This window comes from Danio rerio, chromosome 14 (assembly GCF_052040795.2).
Source record: "Danio rerio strain M-AB ecotype USA chromosome 14, GRCz13ab, whole genome shotgun sequence".
NCBI classification, from domain to species: Eukaryota; Metazoa; Chordata; class Actinopteri; order Cypriniformes; family Danionidae; genus Danio; species Danio rerio.
Genome location: NC_141034.1, coordinates 31,869,705 through 31,890,490, shown reverse-complemented (window position 1 = coordinate 31,890,490; position 20,786 = coordinate 31,869,705). Strand labels below are relative to the sequence as shown.

At 35.2% G+C, this 20,786-nt stretch overlaps 1 protein-coding gene across 4 annotated transcripts in view; it reads right to left on the bottom strand.

Moving 5' to 3' along the window:
* The window catches only part of LOC147833971 (uncharacterized), a 386,870-nt gene that overhangs the window by 175,313 nt on the left and 190,771 nt on the right, over positions 1 to 20,786 (bottom strand). The gene's annotated exons all lie outside the window — the stretch shown is intronic.

Genomic DNA, 20,786 nt, shown 5'->3' with positions numbered 1-20,786 from the left:
ATTTCCTATAATATTTTTTCTTCTTGAGAAAGGCTTATTTGATTTATTTCGGCTAGAATAAAATCAGGTTTAAATATTTTAAAATGTATTTTAAAGTCAACATTATTAGCTCGCTTAAGCAATATATATTTTTTATTGTCTGCAGAAGAATCTACTGTTATACAATGACTTGCTTAATTAGTCTAACTAAGTCTTTGATCGCACTTTGAATCTGAATGCTTGTATTTTGAAAAATATCTAGTCAAATATCGTGTGCTGTCATCATAGCAAAGATAAAAGAAATCAGTTATTAGAAATGAGTGATTAAAACTATTATGTTCATAAAAAAGTTGAAAAAATCTTTCCATTAAACAGAAATTGGGGGAAAAGGGTTGCTAATATTCGGGGCAAATAATTCTGACTTCAACTGCATATTTACAGTTATTTTCTACCCTGCAAAGGAAAGAGAAATAAATACAATCGAATAAAACTATGAAACAAACTGTGCTTTAAGCATCTTCACAGTAAGAAAAATATTTTAGCTCCAGCAGTTCTTCAGTCAAGAGCAGTGAGGGATTTTCTGATTAATAAGCATAAAAAGGCGGCAGTGGCAATTGCGCGCTGTCGCTTTAATGGTTTCTCTTTCTTGTGTCTTTAGATTCCCAACTCGTTTGTTTATTACACAAATGATGGTTAACATGAATAATCACTAAACACCGCGTTTTGACACCTATTTGACCATTAAAGTGCTCCCGTTAAGATGACTTTAGATGAGTGCGCTATGCTTGTCTCAGTGTGAAAATAAGACCAATTGCTGACCGCATGCTTCTGACTTTGTCTGCGCACCGCACACACACACATAAGCACGTGGTCTTTCGCGCTATTTAGAGCAACAAATGTGACAACTGGAAAGAGGGTGGTATAAGATGCAATAATCGTTTATCTCGATTAATGGTTTTTCATAATCGTTAGAAGCCAAATTCAAAATCGAAATCGGATTTTCGATTAATTGCACAGCCCTAATCTCTTTTACAGCTGGATAATGTTTCAGAATTTCTGTTGCTTGGAATATGAATGGGTTAATGTTGACGTTTTCCAGTAGAGGGGATGCCGCTTCCACTACTGTACAGTATATGAATAAATCACAACATTTTGCTCTGCGATTTAAACTCAGAATGGCAATTACTGATGACAGAGACGGGAGAACCTTAGAGTATTCATTTAGTGGAAATTGTATTGCTTCACCTCCAACCCTCATTAACTTCTCTAGAAACCTAGGCCTGTGTAATGGCAGCATTGGTGTTGTTAAACTTTGTTGCTTTGATTCCCAATGCAGATCAGTCCACCACTTATAAAGAGCACACCGTTCCAATATTCAAACTTATTGTCGTTTAGTGCAGTGCCTCTGCAGATGAGATTTGTTGAGTTTAACCTATAATGGAGTGAATGTTTACAATTTGCATGTGTTAAAGGCCTGGGAGAGTTTAAAGCATTGAGGCACAACATTTTTTTGCACTGCTGTTTTACATTTGATTATTCAGTTTTTGTACCTGAATACTATTTGACTATCTTGAAAAACATAAAGCACTGTTCATTTCAATAGTATCTTCGCTCTGTTGTATTTATCTATGCCTATAGTTTGTTTATTACGGATTATGTATGATTTAATCTTCTACTGCAGTGTTTCCTCTCAGATTTATTTATTTCAATGACAATTGTCATGAGTGCAGTATTAGAAGTCAAGATCGCATTTATGTAATAGCCTACAGCATGCAGATCTCTTGTGCTCCGATTTCCTCTGCTCGCGCACAAAACTTTTTGCACGCCCCCAATATAAGCCGCTTCAAGAGCACGCAGATCTTGTGCGCTCTCAAATAAATGCTGCTGTAGTGCGATTTAGTGCATTTATGTAGCGAGTATGTCTCCAGTATTTATTAGATTTGCTAGGAATATTTATGAATGTCTCCCTAATAAACCAACAAAGCGATATTAATGCGTCCTGAAGTAAAGTAAAACGGTTATACGTCATGTTTGCTGGCCTCACACATCACGCGCCTGTCAGTCAGCCAGCCAGTCAGTCAGTCAGCACGTAACCTTAAAGGGTAAACAAATGACACAGCACTATACGGTTACAGAAAAGTTTGCGCTGTTATAATTCACTTACCCTTTAATACGTTTTGGTGCAATTATTACCCTCTATTAAAAAATAAAATTTTTGAATGCGAAGCTGTAGTGTAGCCGAGTCCGTGGTGAATTTTGGCGTGAAGCCCCGACATGGAAGAATGAATGTAGTGGAAACCATGTACTGAATCCTTCTCATTCATTCAACGTTAACAAATTATTTCCAAATAGCGATATTCACGTGAATCTGGTGCAGTTTTATATTGCAATATTTATTGCAGAAAGCTAAATATTGCAATGCTAGATTTGTCCAATAGTGTGGAGCCTTTGTATGCATGGATCAGATCCCATTATATTGTATAATTGGCTTTCACGTTTAGCGCGTTCATGTGAAGGGTTGGGTGTCCCAATTCTCATTAGCTTGAATGTGTAGAGCTAAGGGGAAGGGCTAGATAGCCCTCGAAACTGAGATTTTTCAGAACTACATTCGAAACCAAGGGGTATGAAATTTCACAACGGATGCTTGACTGCACACGGAAGTAAGGAGATGCAAAAATTTGTATTTTTTTTCATTATGATGAATTTTTACACCAAACGAGCATAAGTTTTAATACAATCATAACAGCGTTTGTTATAAAATAAATAAATAAATAAAATAAAAATAAATGATAATAAAAAATAATAAATAAAAAGAAACAAATAAATAAAAATTTAAAAAATAATTTAAAAAATTAAAATCATTACATTTTAATATCTACAATCTCTAATAATAATTCCTGTATAGTAGTCCCACAACGTACTTTCATATATGTCACTTAATCACACTTAAATACCCTGTCAAAGAAGTCTAGTGGCTGGGAATAAGCTTTTTACAGAGTCTAGTATATGTTAATGTTGTTTTCCTGTGTTTACATAGATGAATATGGCCCCGGTGTAAATGCACAGTACAGTTACGATCTTATTGCCACACTATATTGTTATGATAACATGCTTATGCTTTCAGTGATTTCCTCAAGATGCATACCAAAAAAATAAACCTACTGGAATAACTACAACAGCAGCCATCGTCAGTATCATATGAAGCAAGAGATCGCGATCACATATGATGACGTGTGCAGATGCTATAATGATGTCACATTTCTTAGGGGTAAAATCTGAAGCTCTTCCCCTTCACACTCTGTTTCAAGGGCCAAGGGGAAGGAGAAGGGGTAGAGTCACAAAAATAGAATTGGGATTTGGCCTTTATGAAGGCTGAAATTTGTTCAGGTACAGTGGGTTTTGGTTATGGTTGGAGATCAGCTCTGCAGGAAAGTGGATTAAAAGGGTCGGAGCTGAGATGCCTTGATCTAAAACGTGAAGTGATGAGGTCCTCCAGGACCAGGTTTGGGAAGCATTGATCTAGGGAATTGTCACTACCTATTATAGGCCATGTATAGGGTTGGGTGATTTGGCCAAAAATCTAAATCTTGATTAATTGAACATTTTAACTAGATAATTTTATTTTTTTATTTATTTTTATTTTTTGCCCTCATAGTTCCCTGACAAGTTTTGTACAGTAAATATGATCATATATTACAATATTTTTTAATAAAGGAAGCATTATTAATTCATTCATTTTCTTGTCGGCTTAGTCCCTTTATTAATACGGGGTCGCCACAGCAGAATGAACCGCCAACTTATCCAGCAAGTTTTTATGCAGCGAATGCCCTTCCGGCCGCAATCCATCTCTGGGAAAAGGGGTGCATTAATTAATTACAAAATAATTGAAAGAAACACAATATCTACTGTCTATGATAATTTATTGAATATCAACACTGAACAACTGAATTTAAAAACACACATTACCTAAAATGAACTTGTCTTTTATAAAAAATAAAAATAAATAACTTTTGGAAACAAAAAATATTTTCAATACTTATCATATTTAAAGCAGAAATTAAGTATCAGATCTAATAAAATAATACTTGTATATCTTGTTAATAATTTTTCAAAAAGTGCATTTATTGCATCTTCTGTAAAAATCTTTTTTGAATGTAAATAATAATGTAGGTTTAATGAACCTCTGGTGCAGCTTTTAATCATCGTCAATGTAGTGCAAAGTAAGGCTCAAGAATGGGTCCATCGTCCTACTTGACCAGAGATGTGGCTGCAAAGTGGCCACAGAAGTATAAACCAGTCTTAACCTTTAACAGAGCGAGTCACGTGACTCCACATGCAGTAGAGAAAGATCAAAAAAATAAAAAATAAATAACTAAATCAACCCGGAAAAATTAAATTGATTATAGGTTCTGGATGATTTTATTTACTTTTCAATTAATCCCCCAGCCCTAATTCTGCAGGACATCATCAATCTAAAAACTCGTTTTGACATCCTTGACTTAGACCATAAGGTTTAGATAAGGGGGGTTGAAAGCAGTTTGTGCGGTTTGCAGGAGACATTGGCAACTGCAGACAAATGCCAGTGGCCATTGGCAACTGTCATTTCTGTGGATCAAAAAACCTGAGCACTGTGCCAGCACTAAAGCAGGCTGCCTCAGCATCCTTGGAATCTAAATGGTGGTTTACCTTCTGAAGTCATGAAGACCTTTAAGAGGGTGGTCCTGAAACAGGTATCAGACCATCTGGATGCACTGCAGTTTCCTTAAATGCGTAAATAGAGACAGACGATGCTCTGATTTGTATGCGTCACGGGCAAGCCTGGTTCCATGGTTAGGATTATCTTTTCAAATGGGGAAAAACAAACAATTGGTTTCCCAGCATCGGTTAGATTAAATGTGTAGTTGATCTATCTGTGGTTCAGAAAGGTCCTTAACTCTAAAACATTTATTTAATAAGTGGAAATCCTAACAACATTTTTCAGATTTCAGTGAGAGTTTTTGTTTCCCTACTCACTTGTAATAGGTCTACACTCTGGCTAATCACTGTGTAATGCATGCAAAATTGACTGGGTTTATCAGGAGGCAAACTGAACCGCAAAGCTTGAACCAGTGGCCCCTGCAAGCAAAGTTTCAGCTAAGCGCTGTGAGTTCGGTGTAGCAGTTGATGAGTCATTCACGGCGCACAGACACAGCTTTTTTCACTGTTGACAGTCAACTCCCAGACTATGAAAACCTTGTTTGTCTTAGAAATAGGCTTCGGCTGGGAGAAACACAGCTGGTTTGGGCGATCAGATCTCTAAATGTTCAACTTTCCAACAGGAGTCATTCAAAAGCAAGGAACGGGAGCTGCCTATTGGGAAATAGTCCCGGATTAAAGGAGCCAAAAGATTGAAAAAGTAATTTAAAAAATAATGGGCTTTTTAATGACTAAACCTAAGGGACACCCAGATGTGCTCTTTGTTAATTTTCACTTGTGTAATGTAAAATTCCAACTGCTTAATTACTCTAGTATACACAAAGCAAATGCTTTTAACAAAGCAATTATAGGAGACAATCTCGTCATGGCACCACAGCTTTCACAAACACCCCCTGCCACTTGGACAGACTGTTGTTGTCAGAGAAAAAACATTAGTTTCTCATGTGTTGCATGACAAATGAAAACATATTAGCGAATATTAATGGTAACATTTTCACCCAGTCTTTCCAGCTAAATTGTATGAGTTGTTTAAAAGCAAATGCTCATATCAACTGCTTGTAATAAAGGTTCAACACAGGGTTAAAAAATAGATCTGTGTCTCTGTGAGACCATCATTACTCAACAGTTTTCTTTCCTTTTTTTTTGAGTTGAAAAAAATCAACAAGCCATAAAATTTAGGGGTGTAACGATATTAAAACCAAACCGAAATATCGCGATACACCAACCACGATACGTATCGCGAAACTCTCGTGGCGTACCGCGGTACCCTCACTCCTCCTGCTGCCCATAGCTGAGATTGACGTCACTTGTCTCTAACTAATTGAACCAATTTAAACACATCTTTATCATCACATTTGATTAAATTGTTTTAGTAATGATGAGGTTTTGTTCTAAATATTATATTCTAAAGTTAGTATTTTAGTGCATGTCATGTGATGTGACTTGAGTGAGCATCACACTCGTTACTACTGGACGCAGGATGGCTGCTTCACATAGTACTGAGATTGCAGATCCCCCAGACACATTTAAGTCATCTGTGTGGAAACATTTTGGTTTTCCAGTTGAGTACAGGAATAGAATTCGTGTCGTAGACAAAGCGCCTGCCTGTCTGTCTTAACTGTTTCACGAAACTTACTTGTAAGGAAAAACATTTAAAAAGTGTGGTAATTTCACAATGTGAGGGTGTACGCAACAAAACTGCCAACAAAAGTGATTTAATGTACAAAAGTGAAACCAGAATAATGCCCAAATATACAAAAAAAGAGAAATATTTACACTAATAAAAATAATATAATAAAGTAGCAAATTCAAACAAAAGTATTAAACAAAAATTAGTTAAACTTGAGCAAGGGGATGATAGTGAAGACAAACAAAAGAAATAAATATAATAAAACAATTCAAACTCATGAATAACCCCTCTTACCTCGCTAAAACTGATGAAAAGAAAAAAAAAGGTCTTCAGCGCCGTGCGCCGCATTCTTCCATATACTGAATAAAATAAACAAAGATGACCTTCACCTCTTACCTGATGTCTTTAATAATTCAATACATTTTCTACGTGTTTGCAAGATGGAAATCGTATGACATTTTCCCTATTCACCTTACACTAAGACTGAACTTGAGGAAATACAGCTATATTGTCGGGAAGGAGCGGAGCCAAAAAATAATATACAAATCAATTGAAATAAAAATTTACAAACCTCACAAAATTACTTAAAGTGGGCAAAAGTAATGCAAAATAATTTTGCCCAAACGAAAGTTAAGCAAAAACAACGAAAATCATAATCATGTCAGAAAAATACACGAAAAACGAGATCAAAGGAAAAAGCGCTCTCTCTCCCGCTCTTCCTGACATGCTTTTCACATTCCCGCGCTGCGTCGCCAAATGATGATAGATCGGTCTCCTGACCAATCAGCTGTCATGAAGGCGGACCTACAGAAATGACAGGCATCAGCTGTCGTGAAGGCGGACCTACATAAATGACCGGCATAGAGTTAGCGGGAGAGAGAGAGAGAGAGATCGGAAGGCAAATATACAGCCGGCTACAACCCTAATATTAGTTTCAGACACAACCGCAATGTATTTTACTGGTGAATATGTCATGTAAAAACACTTTACAAACACATTATATGTATATTTTTTCATTAATTTAAACAGAAACCTATCTATCTAACTGAATAGATAATCAAAAATGAGCATCTTTGTCTGCACAGCGATCAAGCCTCTCATCGGAGAATGTGGATATTATGGTGTTTTTGAAGAAGATCTTTCACTAGTCTACACTGCAGTTATTTATTTAATTTTAGTTTACTTAGTTAAGATGGCTGCACTAAAGAGAATAGTTTTTTCTGACTAGTCTATATTGGAGGTATTTATTTAATTTTAGTTGTTTACTCAGGTATCCTGACTGTACTAAAACTGTGATGACAAAGTTAATAAAGAAAAAGCTAAGATGTTCTTTTTATTAAGTGAATTGTCTCTTAGCATTGCTGTTAACATGACATCAACCCTAACCCCACAGCAAACAGAAACCGAACCGAACCGTGGCTCCAAAACCGTGAACCGAACCGAACCGTGCCTTTGGTGTATCGTTACACCCCTAATAAAATGTAATAATTACATGCATACGGTAGTTTTATAAATTGAATGTTCACAAGTTAAACATTATAATTAGGTTTGGGTGATGTCAACCAATTTGGCATTGTAAGATGTCTAATGTGAAACATGGAGATGGACAATGGCATCATAGTCGTAGGCTGTGGTGAATTAATTATTCATATATTAATTATTATAGCTACCGTAACTACCTGACCCTCATGGTCTTTGTTTTACTCATAACCAGATCCTAAATATTTTTTCAGCAAGACTCTGGCATAAATAGGCAGAGGGATCAATGTCGTTATAATGGCGTTGACGAACTTGGTTAGTAAAAAAGGTGCCCCACCAACAGTATCTAAGGTTTAAGCTAAAATGTCTAAGTACACACATGAAAGCAAAAGATTAAAGCAGTGTACTGGCGCTGTAACACATTACCTGATAGATTCAAAAGACATAAGAGTCATTAGTTAGAGACAAGACTAATTAAATATCTATAAATAACAACTATAGTGAGACGAGATGCAGCGGTACATCCTTGACAAACTGTCTGACGTGCTCTGCTCTATGGGGTTTTGTGCTCAAAGCACCCGCTGACTGCTGGAACTCAGACTTGCACATACACTGCAGCGGTATAGTGTGGAAGGAGGGCTTTTCAGAAATGCTAGATGAAGCGTCAGTGTGGACGTGGATTATTTCCATTCTAAAATACCATCTTAAAACTAAGACGTATTAGTGTAAACTGGGTCGTGTTTATTTTTCGCGAGCGGGTTGCTGCTGTGACAGGGGCAGGGCGGAGGATCGCGATGCCAGCTTACCATCATGATGTCTATCGGCGATAGACGATGGCATTGTCTATCAACTCAACCTTAATTCTTATGGAAGCTCCCAGGCCCAACACAAGTCAGTTTAACAATTTTACACAAAAATATAATTTTGGTTATCAAAATAACTGATGACAAACCAGCTATTAATGGAGATATTATACATCTACATTGTTAACCAAACCACAAAAAGCATAAAAATTCCACAATGTAATCACCTTATTCTTCAGTGCGGAAGTGCACTTTGTTTTTAGAACTTCTCATTCAGTTGCATTTGGTAGAAATGACTAGGAAAAATAAACAGCAAAAAAACGATCAAACGCTCTACAAACAAGTGTGTTCATGACAATACAGACAAAGCTAAATAATATAATAAGAAAATATCAGTTTGCTCATCAAGCAGCGTAACGAGCTGGTTTTAACATCTAAAAATGAATGGAAGTGAATCAGAGCAGAAGTCTCGAGCCATAAAGATTCAAATTGCTGCACCCACTGATACGCAGCTTAACAAAACTGTATGTGCAAGGTAAAGACGTACATTTTCAAAAGCAGTGCAGCATTGATCCCAATGGAAATTCCCATCAACTAGACAAAAAAACTTGTATTGGCTCTTGGCTAGCACTCCATCCTTATTGTTTTCCCTTAAGCTTGTAGAAGACTACACAAACTCCTAGTACAATCAGACTCTTGTTGCAAGACTACTAGGCAGGTGATCCTCTGGATATTAAATGGAGACACTGACAAGCATGCAGCCTTCAAAATTGTGCATTAAAATAATATAAAACAGCAAATAAAACTATAAAATACCAATGTGAACAAACAACAAATCAGACACCATCTTTCAATATTTACCACTTCCTTTCCATTAAGAACAAGGCTGTGATGAGGCCCAAGTTTTGAGATTTTCTCTTATTGAGTATTACAGAACAATAACAGCAAGCTCAGACCCTCTGCAAATCAGCCAGTGAAACTTTGAGAGCTTAGGTTTTTCTTCTTTTGCCAGTGGAGATTTTGTTGTGTGCTTGTTAGTGCCTGTGTATGAAGAGAAGATATATCATGCACTGAAGGGGGCAATGTTGGCATTGTTATTGCCCTTTTAGATCAAAAACATCATTAGGGAGCATGTCTCTTGACATTCTGTGTTGATTTTTTGTTCTTTCTGGAGGATCAATAGATTTCCAGTGCCAAGCAACATAAAGGGTGGCAATTTCTCCCTTTTGTAAGAGCGCCCGTACAGCTGTTGGTAAATATCATTACAATATTGCATGTTTTATCGCTAGCTTAATAGTGACATATTCGATGGCTATACACAGAGGACATTAACATTTAGAAGGATCGATAGAACTTCTGCTTGCAGATTTTATGAGAAGCATTTGCCTGTTATAGAAGAATTTGCAAAAGGCCTGTAGTCAATTGATACCAGATTAATGGATGGAAGATGGATGGAGGGTTGGTCACACTGCACACGAGCCACGGAAATAGAATTGGGCATATTATGCATTCTGCATAGTCATTATAATTCACCCCAGCATGTAGATTTCTACAGACCGATCATTTCAAAGCTCAAATATAATGAAGACAGATACACAAACAGACAGGCAGATGGACAGACATAAATAGAAATGATAGAAATAAAAATGGTAGCGATAGAACTGATCGCTCCGTGCATGGTTTAAAAACCGGAACCATGCCTTTGAGATGCAAAATCCAGAAGAATACTTCTCCTGTCAGATCTAAATTGCTAATGCACACCGTATGGGAGCTGAGTATCCCTTTCATGGATGGGAGTCTTAAAGACACAAACCTGATAGCTGCACACTTGATCAAAGCTTGGCCATGCCATGTTTTTCCCACTGAGGAGCTGCACAGATGCATAGCAACATGCATATTCTGAGCCACATTTTCAAAATGTGGGAGGCTGACAGTACAATTGCCAATATCACAAACAAAATGAACCAACAGCAGCTAATTGGCCCTTCCAAAATGAAATTTCTTTCAAATTATTCCAACAACTTAATGGAGGGGTTGTATTGCTAGGCAACATGTATTTAGCTGATGTCACCATTGGTAACCAATGGAAAACATTACTCATTAGAAATAAAACCTTCAGCTATAGCAAATACTGTATAGAGTTTCCTTTCAATTAATCTGTTTTAACCAGTTATGAAGTATCAGTAATTCAACTTGTCAACAGTATATCTATGCTATGATCATTAAACATCTTTAAAGTATGCCCGAAAGTAAATTCTGTCATCATCTACTCATAATTGTTAGTCAATACTTCAGTAACTTGATTGCTATTATATGAACTGTTTACAGGAGATGAAAAGGGATTTTGCATAGAAGCTCTGCTTGTCACATAATAAGCTGATTTTGATTGGCTTTTTTTTTCTAATTGCTAACTAGTGTTTACCAGTATTTTAAAATACTTAACGTTTAACACAGCAACACACCTACATCAATGATAGGTGTGATCTACGATCTACAATCAACCAAATTGTTAATTTTCTTGAGAAAGCTACACACAGTATTGTTACATAAATACATTACCAACTCAATATACTAAATATAAACTCAAATACAAACATTTCAAAATGCTGGATAAGTCTTTCTTCATTTATTAGCTCCTCTTAAAACACAGTGAACATTAGCATTAGCACTATTTTTTTGTCCAGCAAGAATGTGTACAGCATTGTGAAGTCATCACTATGGAATGTAAAAGAAAAGTCACAAAATTGCTGTCCTCTGATCAGTGAGAGATGCTAACTGTGAGCTGTTCCCATATGGTTTTATAGCAAAGAACCAGTTTTAGAGGTACAGTATTTAGCCCTATAAATATATCAAACAATCAGGCCTTTGATTTGAAAAATGACAGCCTCCACTGCATCCAGGAAGGACATTTGATCATGTGACGGATGATCATAGAAGCAGCCCCGCCAGGGAGAAAAAAAAAAGAAAAAGAAAAAAGGGGGGGAATCAGGAAATCATTAATTATTCAAATATTTATATCAGATCCTGTTACAGAAACATTACAATTATTGTGTAAAGCTGTTGCTTTAGTACAATATATTTAGATTTAGAGCATTTTGGTATTCTTATCTGTCATGCTCTTTTAAGGTATTTGAAAAAAAAATGAGAAAGATTCATCATTTTCAAACATGGTAAGTTTGTGTGAAAAGAAAAAGTAAGCATTTTTATAAACATGTTCATTGACTTAATATTGTGTGAAAACAACATGAATTGTGTTAATGGTATGCTCACAACAGACAGATGTTGTGCTAACTGTGTTTAGAGTTTTGAAAAAGTGACTACAGATTGGACAACTTATGTTAGCAATTGAAAAACTGTAGGTTCTTGAATTGTTTTTAATACATGATGGGAAAATGCTGTTTTTGGGATAACCCTTCAACTGCTCTCATTACTGCAATGTTGTCTTGCAAACTGCATTCAGCTTTCAGATTTTACCAAGAGGACTAGTACATAGTTGAAGTCAGAATTATTAGCCCCCATTAGATTTTTTTCTTTTTTAAATATTTCCCAAATGATGTTTAACAGAGCAAGGTAATTTTCACAGTAAATCTTATAATTTTCTTTTCTTCTGGAAAAAAGCCTTATTTGTTTTATTTTGGCTAGAATAAAAGCAGATTTAATTTTTTCATGAACCATTTTAAAGACAAAATTGTTAGCCCCCTTAAAGCATTTTTTACAGAACAAACCACCGTTATACAATAACTTGCCTAATTACCCTAACCTGCCTAGTCAACCTAGTTAACCTAGTTCAGCCTTTAAATGTCACTTTAAGCTGTAAAGAAGAATCTTAAAATATCTCGAAAAATATTATTTACTGTCATCATGGCAAAGATAAAATAAATCAGTTATTAGAAATGTGTTATTAAAACTAATATGTTTAGAAATGTGTTCAAAAAATCTTCAGAAATTGAGGGAAAAAATAAACAGGGGGCCTAATAATTAAAAGGGGGTAAAAATTCTGACTTCAACTGTACATGCAAACAGTTAAAGTCAGAATTATTAGCCCCCCTGTTTATTTTTTTTCACAACTACTCCAACACATTTCTAACAACATTAATATAAACAAAAATTCTAATAACTGATTTTTTTAAATCTTTGCCATGATGACAGTAAATAATATTTTACTAGATATTTTTTCATTTTCAATTTTTCACTTCTATGTAGCTTAAAGCTATAAGGCTTAACTAGGATAATTAGGTGAACTAGGCAGGTTAGGGTTATTAGGCAAGTTATTGTATAATGATGGATTGTTCTGTAAACTATTGAATAAAATATATAGCTCAAAGGGAATAATAATTTTGACCTAAAAATGTTTTTATTCTAGCCGAAATAAAACAAATAAGACTTTTACCAGAAGAAAAAATATATTATGAGACATACTGTGAACATTTCCTTGCTCTGCAAAACACAATTTGGAAAATATTTTAAAAAGAAAAAATAATTCAATAGAGGCTACAGTCAGAATTAATAGCTCCCCTCAGATTTTTTTTATTTCTTTTTTAAATATTTCCCAAATTATGTTTAACAGAGCTAGCAAATTTTTACAATATGCTTTGCAGTTTTTTTGTTGTTGTTGTTTTTTTTTTTTTTACATTTCATGGTCAAAATTATTAGCCTTTTTAAGTTCACACAAGTAACAGTGTGATATGGCTGTATATCAGCACTGGTGGGAGGCGTGCATTGGCACGAGTGTGATATTGTGTTTATACAACGACGGCACAATCTTGTATAAAAAAAAGAAAATCAATGACATGACATGAAATGCCATCCGTCTACAGAGATTTCTTCCTACAGTCTACAGAATTTCTCTGTTGCCATCGGTATTGTGACAGGTGCCTGGTGTCCCATCGTTTACCCGGAGACTTTATGGAATAAAAAAAAAAAAAAAACAGACAGATACTATTTTTCTCTTCATATTGGCCCATGCGTTTCTCCCAAGTGCTGTCGACTACATGCATGCCAGTCAACGACAATGACACAAAAAAAGCTAAAAGGAAAAGAAAAATACACTCAAACATCCGTTGCAAAATAAAATTTTACATTATTGAAATAAAAGAATGATACAGCGGTAGAGCGATCATCACACTTTTCCTCAAAGCTTGCTGAACTGAACTGAGCTCCCATGCATGCGTGCTTACATCTTAAAGGTAAAACAACCACAGAAATAATCCTCTTAAAGGGGACATTTATACTCAATGCATATCAAACATTATGCGACCGTTACAATATCACAATAATTAACCTAAGGAGGAACGAGGCTGAATTCAGCTTCTTATTCGCAGCTTCTTATTGACTCTATCCAGTCCACCTTAAAAACCGCAACGCAGCTTTTTATTCGCGCTCAGAAAAACACACTAAGCAAGGGCTTATTATGCGGTCCAGTAGGGCTGCTCGATTTTGGAAAAAAACATAATCATGATTATTTTGGTCAAAATTGTAGTCACGATTATTCAAAACGATTATCAGTTGAAGTCAAAATGATTAGCGCTCCTGAGAATTTTGTTTTTTTAAATAACTATTTCCCAAATTATGTTAAACAGAGCAAGGAATTTTAACAGTATTTCCTCTAATATTTTTTTTCTTCTAGAGAAAGTCTTATTTGTTTTATTTTAGCTAGAATAAAAGCAGGTTTAAATATTTTTAAACCCATTTTAAGGTCAATATTATTAGCCCCCTTAAGCAATACATTTTTTGATTGTCTGCAGAAGAATCTACTGTTATACAATGACTTGCCTAATTACTCTAATTAGGCCTTTGAATTGCACTTTAATTTGAATGCTTGTATTTTGAAAAACATCTAGAAAAATGTTATGTACTGTCATCATAGCAAAGATAAAACAAATCAGTAATTAGACATGATATATCAAAACTATTATGTTCAGAAATACGTAAAAAAAAAAAACTTCTTTCCATTAAACAGAAATTGGAGGAAAAGGGTTGCTAATATTCAGGAGGGCTAATAATTCTGACTACAACTGTATATATACAGTTATTTTCCACCCTGCAAAGGAAAGAGAAATAAATACAATAGAATAAAAATATGAAAAACTGTGATTTAAGCATTTTTACCCTAAGAAAAACACTTTAGCTACAAAAATCCTTCAGTCAAGAGCAGCGAGGAATTTTCTTGTCGTTTGATTAATGATAAAACAGGCGGCAGCATTTCGCACTCTAATGGTTTCTCTTTCACGTGTCTTTTGATTCTCAACTCGTTTGTTTATTACGCAAATGAGGGTTAATATGAATAATTATTAATCACCGCGTTTTGACACCTATTTGACTATTAAAGCACTCACGTTAAGATGACTTTAGATGTCTGCACTCCTCTGCTCGTCTCAGTATGCGAATGAGTCTGAATGCTGACCGTGTGCTTATGTGTGTGCGCGTGTTGCAAACACACATAAGCACGCGGTCTTTCGCGCTTTTGGTATATGATGCAATAATCGTTTATCTCGATTAATGGTTTTTCATAATCATTAGAAGCCATAATCGAAATCGAAATCGGATTTTCGATTAATTGCACAGCCCTACGGTCCAGGCGCCATTTTGTGGATAGACAACGTCAACCATCTTTGGCCGCCTACGAGGTGTCTCTCAGAAATTGTAAATATTTTAAAATGGCACTATTCTTACAAATAAACTGCATAGTTACAATCTAAACAACTATATTCTTAATTAAAAAGCCTCAAAAGTACATGTTGTCTAACAACAGTAATATTTGTCAAACTGTAGCGTCTCTGCTTGTTGCTGGCTGTATGTCGGTGGAGTAATACACAAAGAAGGGTGAAGAGGCCGTTGTGTGATGTTACTTTCAAATTATTGCACGGCTCAGATTCAGATTCAAGAACCAGACAAAACTGTTGTGTAAACATATACACACTAACACACACACACACACACACACATTTTCTTTCACAAAATTTCACATTATTTAAATTTTGTAAAAAAAAATTGGTTATATTTCTGAAGATGTCTGAGGCCCTAAATATTCTTACATTAAATATATTTGTTAAATATATGTTTTGTTCAAATGTACTAAAATATATTACTTATATTCACAGAGAAGTTGATAAAAATAATAATTTGCAAAATGGGGTGTACTCAATTATATAGTTCCCTGATAAATTCAAACTTTCTAGACATTAATTTACATTTTCATTGTCTTAAAATATGTTTCAAATTCAGGCTTACCTAAATCATCTGATGCAGTACCCGCTACAGTAGAAATCAAAGCGAGTGAATCATATAACTGTGTTTTAGATAAATACAAGCCAGCTGAGGCCAACTCCTACATTCGGCCCAGAGTGCACTGTGATGAGATTCTCAATTTCACAAAAGCATTCCAGCACAATAGCACTGGAAGAAAAGAACTGTCCCTTTCATGACTGCTGCCAGTGAGTTTACACGCTCCACTTCTTTTTCTCTTGTGTCTCAGCTAATTCGCCAGAGTTGCCCACTCACCCTCTGCAAAGAACACACACATAATACAAGGCCACATCTATCTGGACAAACTTTCCCACTAACTTATTACTCGCTGTGAAAACGCATCACAGGGGAAGCAATGAACAGGTGTCCAATCTTCTCAGAAAGTCTACGGGGATAATGACAACAAGCTCTCATTAACACATTCTTTCAGTAGCTTTTTTAGACGTATTCAGCAAATTGTGAAAGGCAAAAGTCAGATGACGTTTAGGATTCAGTGATTACCTGGTTGAATAAAAGCCGTCAGACCTTTTAGAAGTCAAAATCTTAATTAACGAGGGCTATACATTGAAACAAGTTCCATACCTAATAAAGTGTGAGCTTCTGTGCCGAAATCTCACAAGCTTTCTAAACCAAACTACGAGGCGCTTGTCATGAGAGCCAGCAGCACTGGTCCGAAAAATGTCCCATGAGCTGGATGTTCCGCCAGAGTCTTGTACTTTGCATATTTTCATCAAGGCATTTCACATGAGAATCCAAAGGACTAATTGGCCCACAGAGTTTCCAAAACCCAGAGCTGCCACATGAGTGGTTAATCACCTATGAGACTCACACCTGACTTAACAGACACTTTATATCCAAAGAGAAGCTGTTACCAGTCAGAGGTGCCTTGAGCCACAATTTGCCTCAATAAGTGACTCAAACTGAGTTCAAGAAGAGATGATGCGCTGCTACAGTACAGCAGAAACATGTAGGCTGGAAAAAGACCTTTTTTCTTACATTTTTTTTCTGCCAGTATTTCAGGCTGGTACATTTAAACTGACACTTCATCTGACAAGATCATTATGTTATGCCAGTGAAAAGTCCTTGATAGGTTAAACAATTAATCACTAAAAGATCTCGATTCAAAAACCTGCAATATACAGTATGTGATCTTTAATTCTAAATTGCGGCGATTTGCATGTTTATTAAACATTTGGCAAATGTTTCAATGCAGATGTTTTTATTAAAGCTGCAGTTAACCCAGAGAGATCAGTCATCAGTTACTCTATGGTTCAAACTACCTCAGCCATATTACTAAAACTACAACTGTTTTCCAACCTGTATTATATTTCTTTGATAAAAACTTTTAAACTTTCACATAAGTACTGTGAAAACATTATAGGGATAGTATTATAACTTCTTGTTTTTTTTTTTTTTTCATTTCGATCTTTGTAGTATTTTGTGGTAGGCTGTTTAAAGGGTCATGAAACACACTTTTTGTCCCACGTTGCTAAAAACGCTATTAGGACACTTATATTTTACAAAAAAAAGGTAAGAATTGATTGTTTTTGCTTTATTTCAAGCAAATTTGTTCTTCCGGTTTGAAAATTTATTTTGAAGATGCGCCACAGCGATGAAATCATTGTGTAAATTCCAGTGACTCTGTGTCTGTACCGGCTGGTACAACGTGATGTCTTTGAGTTTTTATCATTAATTGCTGAAAAATACTTGGTTCGAACCAATCATTGTGCTCTATTGTGAATGAGATGCAACTTCATTAATAAGATAAAGACAGCAGAGAGATGCCATGTTGTGTTGCCAACTGTAATTAAAACATGTAGAAGAAGAAATGTTACGGGACATGGGTCGACAGTGTTGTGTTTATAAATGTGCCACAACGAAGGATTTGTTCTGTTTCCCTTTGCCCACGATGAGAGCACAGCTTGTGTGTGGACCCTTATGTGTGGATTACAGTGGTCTGCTAACACGCAACAAAAATGTTTGTAAGGACCCTTTTTTACCCGAGAGCTTTTCGCATCTGGAAATGGTTAAGTCTGGATTTCTCACTTATTTTCTTTTTAAAAAAGACAAGGTTTCAGTTCGTGTTGATTGTCCACAGATTCGGTAAGTGTGCCACAATGCTCTTTGTTTATGTTTATTCAGATGGCAAAGTTAGTTAGAATTGTCAGCAGTACTCTTTCAGTTTTTGAAAGCAGTACCTATATAAGTTCCTATACAAGTTACAGTAATATCAGGAAAACATTATGGACTGAAAGAATCACTGTAAATGCTGCTGTCCAAATGTAAATGTGTAAAAATCGTGTAGGATTTTTGTCATGTATGATTTTCGCCACATTTTGTGACAGGATAGTCTATACACATTGCCGTTTGACGCTATTCTCTGCACCTACCAAGCCTTTGTATCTACCAAAAAATCCACAGGTTTTTTCTCCCATGCATTCAGTGTGCTGTATCAAATTCCAAATCCCAAAATAAGAATTAAACACCCAAATGAAAGTCTGGAGGAAATGTGGATAGAGTGGCAATAACGTTAATCAATCCATGTGCTATAACATATAAAACTGGATCATGAAGGGAACACTCAAAGAGCAACTCATGTAAACATTTTAATCTTATTATTGTCTTATTCAGATTAAGGCAAATAATTTGATTACTGATGTCCATGTAAACATAGTCACTGTCTATCGCCCCTGCGTCTGCATTTGTGTTGAAAATCAGCGTGTGCATGTAATGAAACTCCCCTTTTCATGCAAAGCCTTCCCTCCTCTTCCCACATAAATGAAGTTGGACACCTATTTTCCTGACTAGAGGTGTAAAAACACCCTGCTGAGACAAGGGGGTTTCATTGCCCTTTAAAGATCTTTGTGATTATGCATTATGCGTTTTGGATATACAGTTGAAGTCAGAATGTTTAGCTCCCCTGAATTATTAGACCGCTTGTTTCCCCCCCCCCCCCCCCCCCCCCCCCAATTTCTGTTTAAAGGAGAGAAGATTTCTTCAACACATTTCTAATCGTAATACTTTTAATAACAAATTTTCAATATTTACTTTATCTTTGCCATGATGATAGTAAATAATATTTTACTACATATTTTTCAAGACACTTCTATACAAATTGACATTTAAAGGCTTAACTAGGGCAATTAGGTTAACTATGTAGGCTATGGTAATTAGGCATGTAATTGTATAACGATAGTTTGTTCTGTAAACTATCAAGAAAAATTATAGCCTAAAGAGGCTAATAATTTTGTCCTTAAATTGGTGTTTTAAAAATGACAAACTTCTTTTATTCTAGCTGAAATAAAACAAATAAGACTTTCTTCAGAAAAAAAAATATTATAAGACATACTGTGAAAATTTTCTTGATCTGTTAAACATCATTTGGAAAATATTTAAAAAAGAAGAACAAAAATCAAAGGGGGCTAAAAATTCTGACTTCAACTGTATTATGTGTACTTTTTTGTCACTTTAAGGGAAGTGAAGACTTGATGCAATTTTATTTTGAATCTGTTTATATAGATTTTTTATTGGTTTGTTTTTTGGTAGGGAGTTAAGTAATTGAATTGTATTTTATTTTGTTTGTTTGTTTGTTTGTTTAAGATATTTAGTTATTTAACAAAATGTCTATTTTGTTTATTATGTTGGCCTTGCTGGTCCCTGAAGTGATTTCCAAAACAACCAATGAAAACTTTCACTTTCGCCACATCTCTCTGGTTCGACATATTCTTTATACAATTGATTCATTTCATTCATATTTTCTTACTCACAATAGCCAAATCTATTTCTGTTACGGCTTAATTTCTAGAGGTCATAATAGTATAAAGACGTATTTCTACAGTACCAATCAAAATCGTCATTTGAAAGCAACTCGACGCTCCAAATGAAATTACATTGTTACACCAATAGGTGGTGACAAGCAATATAAATGTACTTGTGACTGAATAATTTGTTCAAAAGTTGTTTAACAAAATGTTGGATGTAAACAAGTGAAGATTTTAGAGTTATTTGATCATTAATTCAAACACATGAATTTAAATTTTATAATTACATAAAAACAAAACTTTAGTAAAATTAGTTGTAGTAGTTTTTATTTCAATCAAAGTAATATCTATAAATCAATAATGAGTAATACTCATTGTTTCAACAATAGTATTGAAACGCTGTAGACAACATTTGTAATAAGAATATGCATAACAATAGCATATTCAAAAATAATTCAGCTATTCAGCTAATTCAACAATGAATTATATATAGAGCATAAATGCATCCAACATTTAAAATAAAAAGACAGCCCTAGCAGGATATATAGTTACAACATAAACAAATCAAGCTCACAGAGAAATGCTTGTGGAGCTGAATGCAATGCATTGGCAGAGGTTCTTCCCTAAGGAGCAGTCAAAAGCCTGCAAACTACGTTGTCACAAAATCAAAGGTTCCAAATGTCACTGGTTTTGCACTCCCCTGTCTGTCAGTTCAATTTTAATACACATCTGACTGCAGCATCTCGATAAGAGAGATGTTCTGCTTTGTGGACTGTTATGCAACCCGTTATGTGGATGTACAGTAAATATACAGAAGGCACCTTACATCATGCCTAGGACCTAGAGCTCTTTCAAACACTATTGAGCTATTCTTTGTGAACATGATATTGTTGCACTTGATCTTTTGTATTACCTTGAGGGGAAAAAAGGCATTCTAAGGTAAAGCATACAACTAAAATTGTTGTTCATGCAAAAGTGAAAAAAATATTAAATATTATTTGCTGAATACATAATATTGTTTATGTCTCCAGAACTAACAGTACTATCATTAAATGCTTGCAAAAAATAATGTAAAATTAAATTAAAACAATATTAAGCTTAGCACTTATGTAGGTTCTATACATATTTTTTTTTTCTGAGAGAGAGAGGAGAGAGAGAGAGAGTGAGAGAGAGAGAGAAAGAAATGTAATGCCT